Source organism: Falco cherrug, chromosome Z (genome assembly GCF_023634085.1).
Source record: "Falco cherrug isolate bFalChe1 chromosome Z, bFalChe1.pri, whole genome shotgun sequence".
Taxonomy (NCBI): domain Eukaryota; kingdom Metazoa; phylum Chordata; class Aves; order Falconiformes; family Falconidae; genus Falco; species Falco cherrug.
Genome location: NC_073720.1, coordinates 951,990 through 968,962, shown reverse-complemented (window position 1 = coordinate 968,962; position 16,973 = coordinate 951,990). Strand labels below are relative to the sequence as shown.

At 49.2% G+C, this 16,973-nt stretch overlaps 1 long non-coding RNA gene across 3 annotated transcripts; it reads right to left on the bottom strand.

Annotated features, from left to right (window-relative positions):
- Window positions 1-981: 981 nt before the first annotated feature.
- Window positions 982-14,907, bottom strand: LOC106631086 (uncharacterized). Of its 3 annotated transcripts, none has more exons than XR_001334564.3 (6): window positions 13,607-14,907; window positions 12,729-13,137; window positions 9,354-9,545; window positions 8,892-8,961; window positions 7,915-8,382; window positions 982-4,555 (listed from the first exon to the last, which is right to left on the bottom strand). It is a non-coding gene; the product is annotated as an uncharacterized LOC106631086 (long non-coding RNA). The 3 variants fall into 3 exon arrangements; XR_003559546.2 differs by having other exon boundaries at window positions 9,354-9,608; window positions 12,960-13,137; XR_003559547.2 differs by having other exon boundaries at window positions 12,960-13,137.
- Between the last annotated feature and the right edge of the window lie 2,066 nt (window positions 14,908-16,973).

Here is a 16,973-nt window from a genome sequence, read left to right as displayed (position 1 = left end):
CCGACCCTTGCAGCATCTCCCTCCATGTGGTTCAGTGCCCGTGCATCGCCCTGCGCCGGCATCTCCTTCATCCCCTGCCAGCTGGGGTCGTCCTGAGGAAGGGGGTCCCCTGCCTGCATGCTTTTCCGTGGGGCTGCTAGGCTGCTGGCTTAGTTCAGCTTGCCTGTGTCAGAGGCCCTGCCGAGAAATGATCAAGCAATTTCTATGCCCAGCAGCTCTTTTCAAGTCAATGACTTTTCAAATTTCATTTCTGAAGGCTAACTTTTCAGCAACAAAATATAGTCACCCAGTGCATGCAAATGAAACAGTTTAAGACTGAGGATATGAGCACAAAAAGTCCTGCTGTAATTGTTACATACACAAAACACTGTAAAAAAGGGACCTTGAGTATTTCTGCTGGCCACTTAAGTGGGGATTTATTGACAAATACTGAAATCATAAACACAAGCTCCTGCTGTTTTGCACCCATAGACCCAAACGGTCCAAAATCACCAGAAAGCGAAGGCAACGGAAACCTTGTAGCAGTTGAACTACTTCACGTAGATCATAGATAGAGCAAGAATCAAAAACCACAGGTGTTTTGCTGGTAGGAGAGTGTATGAGGCCTGAAAAAGTTTGTTGTTTCTCGTGGGGTGTTTTTCTTTTATCATTTGGCTTTGTCCAGGATGAACCCTGGTGTGCACCCCAATACCCCACCAGAACAGGAAGGTAGTGAGAATGCAGCGCTCGCTCTGCAGGGCTGCGGCTCGTCCTGCGGCTCCACCTGCATGAGGAGAAGCAGAAAAGGCAATGGGTGTGCTAGCAGGGCTTTATATACATTTCCACTCCTCGCTATTCAAGATTAAAATCCTTTTCATGGTGATCGTATACATTTATTTCCCCAAATAAGATTAAAGAACTCTTTCCTCACCTTATCTTCAAAAGCTGTAGCCAGAACGCTTAATGAATATGCTACTATGCTTATTAGAGTTGTTGTTTGTTTGCATTTAGCTAAAATAAATTTGAAGAAAGGCTTGCCAGATGCTTTAAAAAAAAACAAAAACACTTGAGCATGGATGTTTTGGAAAGAATTTTATTTGCATGCCTTAATTTATTTTTGTTTCCAGCTTGCTTTTACAAATCTTTAAAATTGCAAAGAAATCTGACTTTGCTAGGGCTCCTTCTCCAACAAGCAACACTGTGCTGAGAGGTACATAATACTTCAGCTTTGCATGTCACCATGACAGCTAGTTATAAACCACAATAAAAAGTGCATTTATAAGGAATACTTGAGCTATTCCAAAGCAGACACTGCTCTCTACCTGAACATGGAGTTTGGAAGTGCTCCTTCAGTAATCGTGTAGCAAAACCAGAATAACTGCTTGGAAATAGCAGGTAAGAACCCCTGTGAAATACTTGTGGTCAAGTGGGGTGTGATCTAGCTTGCCTTACCAGTCATCCCACTCGCATGGGCACGGGAAAGTGCAGTCTTGCCACCGTGGCAACAGGACTGGGGTCTGCACTAGCCAAGCCATGCTGGACGGCGGCCTGGCTCCTGCCAGTCATATCTAACAGCTGGGAACTGGGGGCACCTGCCCGCCTGCCCCCAGCATGTCCCCAGCTTCTGCTCCTCAGACCACTGCTGGCCCGTGGACAGCAGGGTGGCAACCTTCCTTGAAAACCTGAACCTCCCAGATTGGACGTGAAGAAGCATTTCTTTACCAAGAGGGTGCTCGAACCCTGGGACAGGCTTCCTGGAGAGGTGGTCCATGCCCCACACCTGTCAGCGTTTAAGAGATATTTGGACAATGCCCTTGACAGCGTGCTTTAACTTTTGGTCAGCCCTGGAGGGGCCAGGCAGTTGGGCTAGACCACCGTTGTGGGTCCCTTCCAGCCGAAAGAGTCTATTTATTCCATTTCATTCCATTCTGTTCCATTCCATTTCATTCCTTTGGACACCTGCCAGATGTTTTGAAGGAGGTGACAGTGGCCATGCTGCCCGCCCTGCTGTGTGTGGCAGAGGCTGCTGCTTCTTCCTTCCCTTCTCTAGTCCAGGAGATGCAGGAGACAAGCAGCAGCAGGGGCTCCATCTCCCAAACAGGGCAAATCGAGGGCACCCATCCCTCCGGGGTGCCCAGGCAGCCTCGCAGATGCAGAGTGATCGGAAAGGTCAGGAGCAAACATTAAACCTGCCTCCTGGCCACCTTGACACGTGCTGGTGGATCCTTTGCGGCTGGGAACCTCAGGCAAAACTGACCTGGCAGCCGGGACCTGCCACGTCCCCTTGACTCACCCCTGACCCACCTGCAGGGTGATACCAAGCGGGAAACTGGAGCATCAGCCTTCCTGGGTGGGGGAAAACCATGCATTTTCCTGAGATGGTGTTAGGAAAAGTGATGGGAAACAACAGCAACAGAGACAGGAGTCGGTCCTGACTGACTGTGATGGTTGATCATTTGCTAGTACCCAGATAGAATGCTGCCTACGAGATTCATCAGACTGCTAGGTCAGCACATAAATATTAAAGAGAAAAGACTAAATTGAGTTACTGTTTGATAGAGAGGATTATTATCAGTGAAGTGCGAGCAGCCCCACGTTGCAGTTCAGCTGTGTGGGGCAGGACCCGCATACATGGGGAGCCGCGCCAGCCCTCCAGCAGCCCCAGGCACAACTGCCCCTGGAAGAAGATGCCAGGAAGCAGGGCTGACCTGCGCTGGGGGGTCCGCAGCAGTTTTAGGATCGACAAATCACCGTACAAGGCTGCGAGGCCACATCAATGCCAGTCAGCGCTGGCTCAGCCATCCTGGAGCAGCTCCCTCACCCAGAGGGGCTGTAGCTTGCAAGCACGGTCCACAGTGGGGAACGAGACCCCTTCAGCCCCGGTGCCAGGAGGGCCAGGCACTGGCATAGGACACTGGAAAGGACACAGGGCAGAGCAAGGCAGAGCATCACAGCACACAGCCATCCCCTCAGTCTCAGGAAGCCCCAGGTCTTGGCTGCTGGATGTGGGCAGCCCTGGGGGGAGCACCGCCGCCTGCTCGCCCACCTCTCACGCTGTAGCAGCGTCAGCCATTGTCAGAGGCAGGTTACTAAACTGAATGCACTGCTGGCCCAGCCCTTTACAGGGTCTCCCCGTGCTCTTGCAAAGAGCAGCAATGCTATGAGCAGCCCCAGCTGCCATCACCAGGGAGCAAGTGGAAGGAGAGGGACCCAGGATGGTGCCCACAGCACCCTCTGGCCAGCACAGCAAACGTGTTTCTTCCTCAGAGATGCACTTAAGCTGCAAAATGTTTTTTTTCTCCAGAAGCCACAAGACTGGCTTAAAACTCCAGAGGCTGCTGAACTGCCCTTTGGAGAGGAGATCTATTTGTAACTGTTCTCCTGCTGTTTGAGCCTCCGTGGCTCAGCCCCTAGAAATGCTGCTGGCCATCCCCACAGTGGAGCAGAGCTCCGAGCAGTCATCTTCCCACACCCGGTGGGCACTGCGCCCTGCCCCTGCTGGGCTCCCCCTGAAAAAGCACCTGCAGCCCGAGGAGAGGGCAGACACCCCTCCTAGGACCCCCCAGTGCTGCCTCATAGCAGAGGTGGTGGTGGCACTGATTGGAGGAGAAAGGCCATTGCAGACAACTGCCAGCACTGTGGAAGGAGAAGCAAAACTGTAACACACAGCAAGAACTGCAGTCAGTGTGTGGGGGGACAGGAAAGCAGCTTTGAAAATGAAAAATTTTCATTTAACAAGAAATAAGAGCTCTAGATCCTGCTGCTAGCTATCACTGTGCAGCCTCGCTGAATTCACCGAGGGTGCAAGGGTTAAGAGAGAGCAGAATTTGGCCAGTGGCTGAAATAGATAAGCCATATGTCTGCACACTCCTGAATGCGGAACAGAAATAATGATGTGATATTCCCACTGATAGTAAACTACTGTATTATCACCAGAAATTACAGTTTTTCACAGTATTTATGTTTTCAATAAAACACATTGCAAGAAAATGGATATTACATTTAAGTTTTTGTTTCATAAAGAAAATGCAAATAAATTGCCACTGCAATGTTCATCGGCTCTAAAGACAGTTGAACTGGATGGCACGGTGGGCACTCTGCCGATGTCTCGGCATCGAGTTGGAGCCAGACAGCAAGAGAGGGGCTCCGGGGGAGGGGGGCTGTGCTCTGAGATGTGGTCACAGCCATGGCCAGCCCTGCCTGATCCCCAGGGCCTGGCGCCCAACCAGGGCAAGGGCTGGGCATGCAGGTGCATGGTTTGCTGCAGGGGTGCCTGGCTGGACTGCGGTGGACTGCTCGCACACAACGGCGAGAGCATCCTCAGACCGACACTGCAGAGGCTCTTTGTGCGCGGCGAGCCACGCACCAGCCATCACCAGCTATACGTGTTTACATTCCTTCTGCTTAATATTTCTGTAATCTTCTCTGGCATCATACACTCGTAATTTTTCTCCTCCTACTTCACACTTTTGATAAGCCTTCTGGTCCCGCAGCAGATGCATTGTGAATCTTCTCCTTCTAAGTATCTTGCATATGTTTCATTAAAAGTGTTTGTTTCTTTGATCAGCTTGAAGTTCTGATGTGAAAAAAGAAAAAAAAAGAAGAATAAAAACCCCACCAAACTTTTTGGACTTTGCTTGGCAGCACCCGGCCCTGAGATGAATAGCAGCGTCTCGGTACTAATGTCACTCGGTCCTAATGTCAGTCATTTGCTCTTTGCCAATTGGTTTGCCTGTCCTCCCGACGATGGCTACATTGTGCACTGGCACCCAAAGATAGAAAATGGGCTTTTTATTTGCCACACTGTGCAACTGCACATGAAAGAACATGGTGGGAGGTGCCAAATGGGAGCAGCAGAAATCGGGATATATTTCACCCACTGTTGCTTAGTGATGGGAAGCACAGGCAGGCTGGCATCTCCCACAGAGGGGGCACCAGCCCCTGTGCTCCCACCCGGGGTGGGCCAGTCCCAGGCATGGGGGAAAGGATGCCTAGAGGGGAGGGCAGGCGCAGGGTGCCCCGGACCCCAGCAAGCGCCCACGGGGAGGGCTGCACAGCAAACTGAGGCACTGCCTGTGCTGGGGACCACCCTGCCCGTGCGCAGGTGAAAGTGCTGGCAATGCATGGCACGTGTGCTGTCACCCTGCACAAGGGGGGCACACGCGTCCCCCTGCTCCTCATGGGTGCCTGGTGCCCTCAGGGCTGCAAGGAGCTGCAGGACAAGTCTCAAGGACTGGGATAATCAAGGTGCATCCAGCGTGGGGAAGAGACAGGAGAGCAGCTCTGCAGCACGCACCCCGTCGTGCTCAGGAGAGCAGCAGCTTACAGAGGGCAGCCCAGACCCCACATCACCACCGCCACCGCCAATGCCACTGCCACCACTGCTACCACCAACAGCACTGCCAATGCCACTGCCAATGCCTCCCTGCAGAGCGCAAAGAAGCTGCGCAGATGAGGGGGTCTCACCCAGCCCACTCACGCTGTTTCTGAGTGCCAGTGTAGCATGTGGTCAGACCCCAGAAGTCGGCCCATCTCCCTGCTGGGCTTTGGGCTGCACTGGCAGCTGCCCTCCCTGCAGCGTTTGATCTGATCCCCGTGCAGGTACGATACCCAAGCCTTCACAGCCTGCCCTGCAGCCAGCTCAGCAGCTGGTGCCAGCTCCCTTGAGCTGCACCGTGCCTCAGCACAGAGCCTGCAGAGCACACTGCCAGACCGAAGGCCAGCCTGCAACAGGTGCAGGACTTGCAAAGACCCTCTCATGCTGCAGGTCTGGGGGCTTGTGAGGATGCAGCCCCATGCCAAGGAGGACGGGAGCTCGCTGTCCCTGCTGCACATTGCAGTGGGGCATTGCTGCCAGTCCTCCAGGAGCAGCCATGGCTGAGTGGCATTGTCAAGGCAGCACCTTTCCCGCTGCCAGCATCGCCCTGCCAGGTGGGAAGCGCAGCTGTGCTTGCGTTGTGGGTGCTCACCTCGGCACCACCAGCCCCGTGGGGGAAGTGCTGCCGGCACAGCATGATGCTGGGGGACAGGGCAGCACTGCCCCATGGGGCTAGGGGCACAGCTGGGGCACCCACAGACCCTCTCCCCATCCCCTCCTGCAGCTTTCAGGGCACCTCGTGGAGGTCCTGCCCCATCCCAGGCTGTGCCAGCAGCCTGGCTGGGCTGTCGGGCAGGGCCCTGGGGACGGGGTCTGCAGGGTGGGGGACCACCCTCTGCCTGCCACACAGAGGCACAGAAACTCACCCCCCACAGGTTTCCAACCGCACCATGAAGCTGTCACCTGGGGCTTCACGCCTTTGCTCCCCAGCAGGAAACGGGAGTAATAATTACAATAATAACAGCCACAACAACAATAATAATATTTTCCTTTATGCCTGTACCACTCTAGACTAACGAGTGTGGCGCATGCAGGTGCAACAGCCACACTGCTATTAGCCTTAATACGACTGCCTGCTACTTGCCCCACGTGATTTATTTATTGCCATTGCTATTACCATCCCTTTCACGTGGTGCAGACATAAGTTATTTCCAAGACAAACTAACTGTAAAAATCAGTTCTTCCAATTACTGCTAAAAAAGGCACAATTTAAAGATGGAAAAGGGTGAGCATCTTTTTTCTGACTCACTGGCAGAGACCAATGTCTCCCCATACCTTCAACTAGGAAGAGTCAAAACACTTTCGCAAACCTCCCCTCAGCAGTGGGAGACCAGATGGTCCCACGGGTTTCTGCAAGGATGCGGTCCAGCTAATGCACTGTGAAAACAGCCCCCTTAAATATTCCCGGCATGTCAGGAAAGCCCGGCCGAGCTCCGGCTCATTCTGAAGGCCAGTGAGACACAGGCTCGTGCAGCATGAGTGCTGAGGGCTTCAGCTCCACTCCAGACACCCTGCACAGCGCCAGCAAAATTCCTGCCTGGATTAATAGCACCATGCACACATTTTTATTGAATCACTCTTGACACAGCTGCCATTCATAAAATACCTAAGCCTGTACTTTTATTCCTGTTAGAAAACATATTTAGTTACAATTCCTACAAACGTGTGGATGTTAAAAATAATATAGTATCCTGCAAGCCCTAACACATACGGTATTTTAACTTCCACTAAACCACGTAAGACTACCCTAGATTATCTAATTCTGCATCCCTTTATAAAAGCAGTACTGCACATAATTTTGGGATGCCCAAGGTGAGGAGCGTGGGGCTCAGCCGCAGAGCTCAGGGCTGGCAATGCCCCAAGCCCTGCAGCAGCCTCCTCTCCTGCCCCATGTCCCTGCAGAGAGTTGCTGCATGGGGGAGTTCATGGTTTCTCACTGCTCTGATTAACTTTGCACGGCCTTGTGTAGCACTACAGAGCAGTATGGAAAAGGAAGCGCAGAGCACCTCACACAATCTCCCCTCTGTTTTTAAGCCCTCCAGTGCCCTGTGGCTGGCCAGCAGAGGATGCCTGCCTTCCACAAGACTGGCAGCATGGGTGTAAGGCAGGAACGCTCCTGTGGCAGATGACCCTACACCCACAGCAAGGTAGTGCAGACCCAGAGCAGCCAGGCATGCAGGCAAAACCCTGCCTGGCACAGGCAGCCAGGGCCAGGAGAGGAGCTCGCTGCCTCCCACTCCTCTGCTCAGCCCTCTACGGGGCAGGGGGCTTCCCTCTGGGGAGCAAGGGCCTTAGTCCTCTGTTTGCCACGGGAGAGGACATGTACTTGCATTTTTCCCACTTGAATCCAGAACCGCACCTGGCAAAACCCTGCCCTTCACCCAGTCCCTACCAAACCAGTTGAGAGACCCCACCAGTTTTGGCGGGCGTTGCACCAAGCCGTGACTCCCAGCAGCTCTCTTTGGGGCGAAGCAGAGCCTGCAAACCACCGCCCCGCTCCTGTCCCCAGGCAGGCAGCCCCGCCAGCGTGGCCATTTTTTACATCAACTCAATCTCACCTTGGCTTCCAGACAGCAAGAAGTTAGGAGGGAGCTCCATTCTTGGCAGTCCATCATCGTGGCTCTGGCAGGGAGGAACAGATGCTACTTGCTGCTCACGCTGTCCTGGAGGTTGCTGAACAATTTGGGCATGATGGATGTGGCACTTGGAGCTGATTTCCAGCCGTGCCGTGGGCAGCTCCAGGAAAGGGCTCTGTACCCGCTGGGCCACTGCCTGCTGCAGGCTCCCCCAGCATTTCCAGCCAAAGGCCCCTGGACACCGCTCCAGAGTGGACCCAGTGGTGGTCCTCACTCGGTCCCAGCAGCAGATCTAGAGTCTACGGCTGCTCCTTGGTGCAAAGACCACAGTCTCCTTTGAGCTGTCTGTCCCTGTTGAGGCTGTCCAGCAGCAGCTCCAGTGAGGGCTGCCCCATCCCCTTCCCAGCTCCACTGCCCACTGGAAATGACTGCTTTCGGATAAGGCTGGCTCTGTATTTAAAAACCAACCAAACAAAAAAAATCAAAACCAAAACCCAGATATACTTACCTCACAATATTTAAGACCCAATACAATACTCAAGCTTAAAATTAACTGCAATTATTTGCACAGAAGTCAACTTCTCTATTCCCATCCCTAAACATGTGAGAAAATCCTTTTTAGAAGCAAGGCCTTCATTTGTGCAGCACTTTTTGCCTGTCTCTGGTTTTCAGCTGCCCATTTTTAACATGTGCCTGGTACAGCTACAGGTGGTTTATGCCGTGAAATGTCTCCTGCCTGTAGCTATCCCATTTACACCCCGGACTGGGTGTTAACGAAATGCTGTGCCCGTGACTCAAAGCCCAAATGGCCAAGGAAAAGGCAGGATAGAGCAGTTTGACACTTGCCAACTGCTCAGATAGAGCCCTCCTTGTCACTGAAAGTCATCATGCCCCCAACTGTTCAGAAGTTTCACATTTACTTTTTCTGATGCCTTTCATGAAAAATGATATTTCCTTACCCATCACAGAAGATATTTTCCCCGGCAGGTATGCTGTCAAGCACGTTGTATTCACAACATGACACAAAGTCTAAAAATCACAGAGAGACTAATTACTGGAGGAAAATTACACCAAAAGACCAATTTCCTGGTGATGGAGATGACAGCCTGGCGCCTGGCCCCCTGGCCAGTTTGGGCAGCTTGCCCACGAGATGCTGTCACACCCTGATGCCCTTGCACTGCTGTGGAGCAGGGCCCAGCACCTGAGAGCACCCCGCAAGCCCCCGCAGCCGCACTGCACCCATCGCTGCTCCCCAATGCCTTTGAAGCAGGAGGTCACGCTGGGATGGCTCCTGCTCCACCAAGCACCTCAGAAACTGGATTTTCCTAGTACCTGCACCCAAGGGCACTGCCGCGGCTGTGCTCCCCCCGCCCCCCTCACACAAAGAGTTTTCAATTTCCTTGTGTTTTCCCACCTTTTACCTCTTGAATTCCAGTGATGGAAAATGAGCGGTGACCTCAAGTGAGCACCAGTCCCCACGTAGCTCTTCCAGCGCCATGGCCTCGTTGGCAGTCCTGCCCCAGGCTCAGCGTTCCCCACAGATCCATGAACTGGGAATCCCTGGGAAACCCAGTGGCACCAGCATGACCAGCGGGTTGAATACATCGGGGTCTCTGTGGCAGAGGAAAGCACAAGGATTCAGGCTCCCCAGAGGGAGACCGCAGCTCCGCCACCACCTGCAACATCCAGTCACCCAAAATAAATCTAAAAATAGTCAAAATTAAAACCTGCCATACCTCCTTTCTCTCTGCTTTCCATACTTCTTATCATAATTTTAAATCTTATGTAGAAGTGCAATTAAATTAATGCTGCAATAGTTACAAATATAGTCAAATAACCCTTCAACTGTAAGACTTTTATAGGAAAGCAAAAATGCCACAAAGATAATTTATATGAAAGCTGAGGTATGGCTGATGAATTAGTTCATATTTACCTAGATTATGTATAATAAATGTAATGTATATCATTTATATCTATATAGTTCTAATTTAGTTGGAATAAGAAAATAATGCAACAGGAATTCATATGAAAACCAATTTTGTACAGGAAAATTAAAATGGTAGAGCATATTGTTTTATATGAAATATTGAGCTGTGCAATCATATTTGTTATATGCTTTAAGCAGACTTCAGTAGGAAAAACATATTTGTTCCCTTTGGAGCTTCTTTATAAGTGTATAAAAGCTTTAATTTCATATGGTCATAAACGGGTGGAATTTCACAAAAATGCCATCAACTTTTTTCTCCCTTTCTCCATCAACATTAAAATGTGATAAACAGATATTCAGAAATCCACACCACCCTGAACGTTGTTTCTTTGGCATGAAGTTATTCAGAGAGCTATTCTCACTTGCTAATAAACAGTAATTATTAAAAACTACTGACAATGCCTAACAATCACTTTCATAAAAAATCCCAAACCCATGCATTTTGCATGCTCTGCCATTGCACCTGAGGTTTAGAACCCACATCCATGCACTTCGGCATGCCTTTGGCCACGAAGAAGCGAGGAGCAGGTTGCACCCACCACCGCTGCAGGGCTGCAGCCCTCAGGACACGGTGAGGCTCCGCGCCCCCGCAGCCCTGTGCCCCCTGCCCCTGGCTGCATTGCTGTCTCGTGCTGCCACACGGCCAGGAGACCCACGGCTTGGGAAAGGGGGGGCCCAACAGAGACGGGCACCTTTTGAACTGGATTACACGGCTAGTTCTCAGGGGGTTCTGCTAGCTCCATTAAAGCAAACGCATCCTTCTGCCCTGTACACGTGCACTGCATCATTCCAATGCTCCACTCCATGAGATGCCTGTGGCCGTGAAGCTGCTGCAGAGCACGCTGTGCCCCTCGCAAGCCTCGTCAGATGCTCCTCAGGGCAACCCCCTCCCTGGCTCCATGAACAAGCAAGAAGCTGCTGGTCACCATCGGCCACCTCGCAGAGCTACCACCAGAGATCAGAAAGAGCCCACAGAGCCTGGAAAAATTTTGGAAGTTGAACCTGGGGTTTTTAAAATTTGATAGGGAAACTATGGCAATATTGCTCGTTTCTGGTCTGCTTGCAGTTGAACAGAAAATAACTGGAACCACCTGAGCTCCACATGCCCACCAGTGCTTTGGGCAGACAGAGCCCACCTGGCCACGTCCAGGCTGGCCATGGACATAGGGAATAGCTGTGCTATGGACCAGCCTGTGCTGGGGACACCACGGTACTGAGGCACCGGGGGATTTGAGGGCAAGGGGAGCTTCTGCTGGGGCTGCAACTGATACCAGGGCTGGCATGAGCACTTCTAATCCAACCCAACCTCCACACAGTGCTGGGTCTGGCTGCACAAACCCAACAGAACAGCCCACGTAAGCAGTCCCTGCAGGACTTAGCTTTGAGACTAACACTATTTAAAGAAATACTCGGATCACCTAGCTGTTCACCCTGCAGTCACGGCACCTGGGACAGCTTGCACGTGTGGGCAGTTCCCAGGACATCACCAGACCTTGATAACCAAACCCAGCCCCTGCAAAGAGACAAAGCAAAAGCCACCCCTGTGAAGGACACCAGCTATGGAAACCCAACAACTAACAAAACTGCCAAGGTACAGCCAGAGCCTTTACTACTGCAGATCGGTGGGACAAAGCCAGTGAAAGAAACTGCCAGGAGAAGGATTTTCCCCATAAACTCCATTTTGAGACCTCACCTTTTCCCCTATTGCCCTCAGGGAATATTGCAAGTATTTTAGAAACAAGGTACTCGGATGTTGGTGAGATAAGGGGTGGCTTCCAGTATTATGTGGTATAAAAAAAATACTAGAAAGAGCGAGCTAAATCAAACTGCAGGCCAAAATAACACACGAAAGTCCCTAATAGGACCCAGCGATTTGACTTGTTGGTCCCATGCACACCCTGTCAGGCAGCCTTTGGTTGTCTCTGGCCAAGGCACATTTCTCAAGCGTTGGAGGTAAATGCACCTCTCTGCTCCCTACAGGGGACAGGGGCAGCCCAGGGCACCAGACACCCAGGACAATGTTGTTCCTCTCCCCGGGGTGCAACATCTCACCCTAGCCGGCCAGCAGCCCCCCGCACACGGGGCAGCAGGTGTGAGGCGTACCCAGGGGAAACGCTGACTTCTAGTAGATTTTCATGAATTCTTGGTAACATAGTATTTAAACACAGGGGGAAAGGGAGCTGGTGTCATTGTTACAGCGCGGTGTGCCAAGTTGCCAGGATGCTGCCAAAGATAACGGAGTCTTTAAGATATCTTTAAAAACTCATGGTATTACGAGGTGCAGAACTAGCCCTGTGCAGAGGTAGAAAGTAATTATGCAATTCTTCTGTAAAATATGCCAGCTTATTTTCCAGGAATGATGCATAGCCTTAAGATGACATCTTGATTTCTTCCCATTCTAGAGTGCACCGGAGATGTCTCACTCTTCCAGCTCTCCAGGGCTAGAGTTGGCTTTTTCCACCACTGAAAACCAGAGCCAGGAGGACTTGTCAGAGGGAAAAAAAAAGTAACTCTTAAACCTGCATATCTGTGTGCAGTGCGTACAGCCGATCAAAAACGTGTGTGTGTACACATAACACATAAGATGAACTTGAAAAAGAATAGTTCCATATTAAAAAAAAAAAAAAAAAAGGATTAACACAGATGAAGTGTTAAGACACTGAAAGAGCACTGAGTTCAGAAGTGCCACGACCAAGGGCCCAGGCTGCTGAAGCACAGGCACTGTAGCTGCTGTGGGAAGCAGCACAACACCTGTTACGCATGAAATGGCCGGTGCCCCCGTTGGCGGAGGGAACTGTACACCCTTTACCTTTGCTGGTGCCACAGCGATATGCTTGACTCCTCACGTCCAGGCTGTGATGGGTTCCCAGCCACCAGATCGAACTCCCATGCTCACAGCCTGGCGTTGTTCTGTTGAGCCCACACACCTCATCCTTCTGCTGGGGTTGTGGTCTCTGCCTGGACAAACACTGTCCCATGCGCATCCACACACATCCTCCATCCCTTCAGAGCCCTCCCTGGCCCTGACACAGGCTGTAACCTCTCAACGCAATCCAGTGTTCCACTCCTCCTCTCTGTCCGCCCTTTGGGCTGTTGCTGTGGACATGGGGTAGCGGCTGTCCCAAGGTAGGGTCGGGTGGACACAGGGCATCGCCGCATTCACGTTTTCAAGCCCTTCAGGAGCAGCATCAGACAGGTCAATAGCTCCTTAATGCTGTCTGGCAAGAAATGGGGAAAAGAAGTGATTTAAGGTACAACTCACCATGGAAATATGTGCTGAACCTGCCCTGGGATCTTTCACAGAAAGTGTATTCCCAAGCTATCACTTGGTATTTTAGACCATAAATAACATATGACCTGATTGTGAAGAACACAGTTTAGCACAAGGCACTAACCAGAGTCACACGGTAAACTAAAACAATGTATGAAACCTGTTTCAGTGGGAGTTGCAATAAAGATTACTTACAGTTGCAACCTCTTCAGAAAAATGGACTAATAAAATACATATTTTAGATTTCCAAACAGATCTTGCCAGCTCTCAAAATAGTCCACAAATTAATCCCACAATTATGAATCCCCTCTTTTCTTTGATTTAGCACCATCCCCTTCAGGAAAAATATTCCCCAGGTTAAAACATTTCAGAAAATACTCCACATACATGCTCACACAATTATTTTTTGCTCTCACCAGTGCCTCCTTCATCCAATCAGTTCTCCTCACTTCTCCAGGTTAGGTACTTTCCTCTGTCAAATATCCCTTTGAAATCCATTTCATCTGAAACACCAACACTTTTTAATGGAGTAACAAGGGAAGGATTGGAGCAGGGAGACGGGTGCAGCAAGGGCAAGGCACAGCAGGTTAAGGTGCTGTGAGAGGACCTGACCATATGCAGGGTCCTCCGCCCAAGTCACAAAGGTCTGCAGAGAGATCTCACAGCCATGCAGAGCAAACCCCACTGCAAGTGGGCACAGGAGTGGGGGCTTTGAGTCCCACGTTGGGACATCAGTGGCCATGCTCTCCTCACCCCCTTCAGGAGCCTGTCGCATCAGCACATCTTGGCAGGCTGCAGTGTAGCCAAGGGGTACTCAGCAACTACAACAGATGGTTGAGAAAGGGCAAACACAGCAAAACCTCTATTAAGAAAATTAATAAAATTAACAAACATTTGTTTTAAAAAGTTACTTGCGGCTTTCACATTTAAAGTTAGCTACTCAAATAAAAATCCTAAATTGTTCTGCTACACCATCTCCTCCTCTTGCTAACTGCCATTTGTAAGAAGCTTCTTCTTGTTCCTTCTCCACTTGCCACTACTCACAGTTTTGCAAGGAGAGAACACAACCTGTATTGTTTCTTGCTGGTGTAAACACTGAATATAAGCAAAAATTATTTCCACATGCCTCCTAAGTGAAGCAATACAATAATAGTCATAACTGTAATATGCTCCACGGAACAGTATTTCCATTCTGAATGGAGCAGAATGAAAACTAACATTTTCTTTTTTTCAGTTGTAAACCATCCTCTTCCAAACTCATTGTTTTTGTTTTGTCTCATAGACAACTTTTTAGCTGCCAGGTTTCTGTATCATTAAAGTCATATGCCCTGTCCCAGCCCTAGGACGAAGATTCTTTGCCCATCAGTGGGATGCTGACACTTCTGTTTATTGACCTTTTCTGGCTCAAGAAGCAGCCCCCAGACATTAGACTTCCGTAATAATCAATTTTGCAACCAAGTGCAAACTGCCTTTAAGTAAGACCCCAGTGGCAAGGTGGGCCATGGAAGGAAGCCAGGTGGGACAGGCAGTCACACAGTTGGGGTCGTTGTGCTTGCGTTCAGCTAGTTAAACTTCACTTTTTGCAGGATACAAAGCATGTCTGCACTTTGGTGATCTGATCAATGATCAGCTGTTCATCCCATGGCCACACTTGCCTTGACACCTACATCCCCACGCAGGGCTTCAGACTTAGGAAGATATTAATGATGAGAAATGAAAGACCAAAAGATTAAAAATGTGAGAAAGAAAAAAAATCAATATTTCCTGAAAGTTTACTTGAGGAAAGGAAAAAAAAAAAAAAAAGAAAAGGCATTTTCCCAGTGAATGGCATACTTATAATCTCTCTGTTTCACTGCCTGAGACCGCAAAGTGGAGAGGCAGTGGTCTTGGTGAGTAAAATACATGTTACAAAGGTTAGAAAAAGTCACCAAGCAATTTTTATTGTCTGTTTTTTTGTCCAGATGCTGAAAGTTGAAAATTTCCCTCAGTGTTAATAATACAGTATTAGTTACACATGACTGCTTTGCTGGAGTTAAACCACCATGACTCCTGCTCACTCAGACCTGCATTTCTCCAGCGGGCAGCTATTTCAGAAAACAAAAGCCTTCACCATCTGCAATATAGGTCAGTACTTCGTATGACAGGAGCCTTAATGCAGACCAAGCGCTGTTTGAACTCTGAGCATTTGCAAAACATACCACAGGAGTATCTGCTCCGAGGGGGTACATTTGGGAAAGCGTGACTTTTTATAAAACGTGACTCAAATAAAACTCTTAAAGAATTCCTGCTTGAAAATAAACCACATCCCAGTAGCAGACTGGCATCCTAATGCACAGATACTCATCTATAAACCAACGCAGCTCAGGCAGATTCAGATCATTTGTTTTGATGATCTGGGGGTTCACGAGTGAAAATCCACTGCTGAGGCTTTGTCCTGCTGGCAAAACAGGGCCAGGAGTTTTACTCGTAATGATGCCAGAGCTCTGCTTTGCTGACCTGGGATTTGGGAGCATTTACGGACAAGAGGCGGGAGCTTTGATGCTCAGAAGTCATCTGTTTTCATCCCTTCACCATACACCGGCATTTGCACCCGGTAAAACTCTAAAAACACATTTGCTCATCATTAGCCCTGCTAGTCCGCATGGAATCCCATAAATTACAGCTGCTGCTAGAAAATTAAGATGTATATAGGGAAATAATTCACAAACCCTGTATCTGTTGCATCTGGAGGTTCTGGAGTGTTGATTAGTTAAATACATAATTATGAGATAGCCTTAAAGGCAAAAATTGTAAGCAGTGACTTTTGCTAAGGAGTCTCCTGTTGGTGTTATCATACAAAATATAAAATGGTGCAAGTCTAAAGAAGAAATTTATCTTAAAGAAAAAAGTTGAAAGGCTTGTGCTGAAGATACAACTTCTTCAGAACATTTCTTCACAAGTTAGATAATAATTAAAAACAAATTAATTACTCCCACAAAGCATGTCATTTAGGCAAAAGCCTGCATTTTTGAGGACTGTTAGCATCTTGTTCTGCAATTACACAGCTTGGAAGCACAGAGTTTGTTTTCATTTTTGTACTAACACATCTCGACTCTATACGTTCACAGGGGTTTCAAAAGAAACCATTCCTTTCCACATGTAACGTGTCAGCAATGAAAGTAACATGTTGGCACAAGACAGACCAAGAGGGACTGAAAAGCGGCAATCCAGTTTGAGCATTGAGAAGTGATCAGAAAGCCAGTGTAATTGAGACGAATCTGCCAGCTCCCCAGTATGGGCCAGCACTTACCCAGGTACGATGATGGAGCCCCATCAAGGGCAGCAGGATGACTGACCAGCTTGATGTTACATCCATGCTTACACACTCCCTCAGACAGAAACCTAAAGCAGCAACATCAGTTGTTTTTAAAGTCTTTCTTGATTTTTTTTTTTTAATAAAAAGCATACTAGGAAGACAGATTTTTTATTTTTCCTAAGAGTGCTTGCAGAGCAGGGGTCAGTAACCACGTAATGGCAGTCCACCTTGCGTTAGCCTTCAAAGCATCAAGCCAAGCAAGACTCACACAATGTGTGCATGAAGGGTAGGCAGTGTGACACCATAATAAATAAGTGCATCCAGAAAAAGTGACACTTTTGCCTTTAGAAGAATTCCTCCATGGCAAAATTTAGCTTTGCATGGAATCAGGAAAATCGAAATACTAAAACTATTTGTGTCATGGAAACTGCCAAATATTTCAGTTTGAAAATATCAACATGACCTTATGGAAATGAAGCACTTTAACC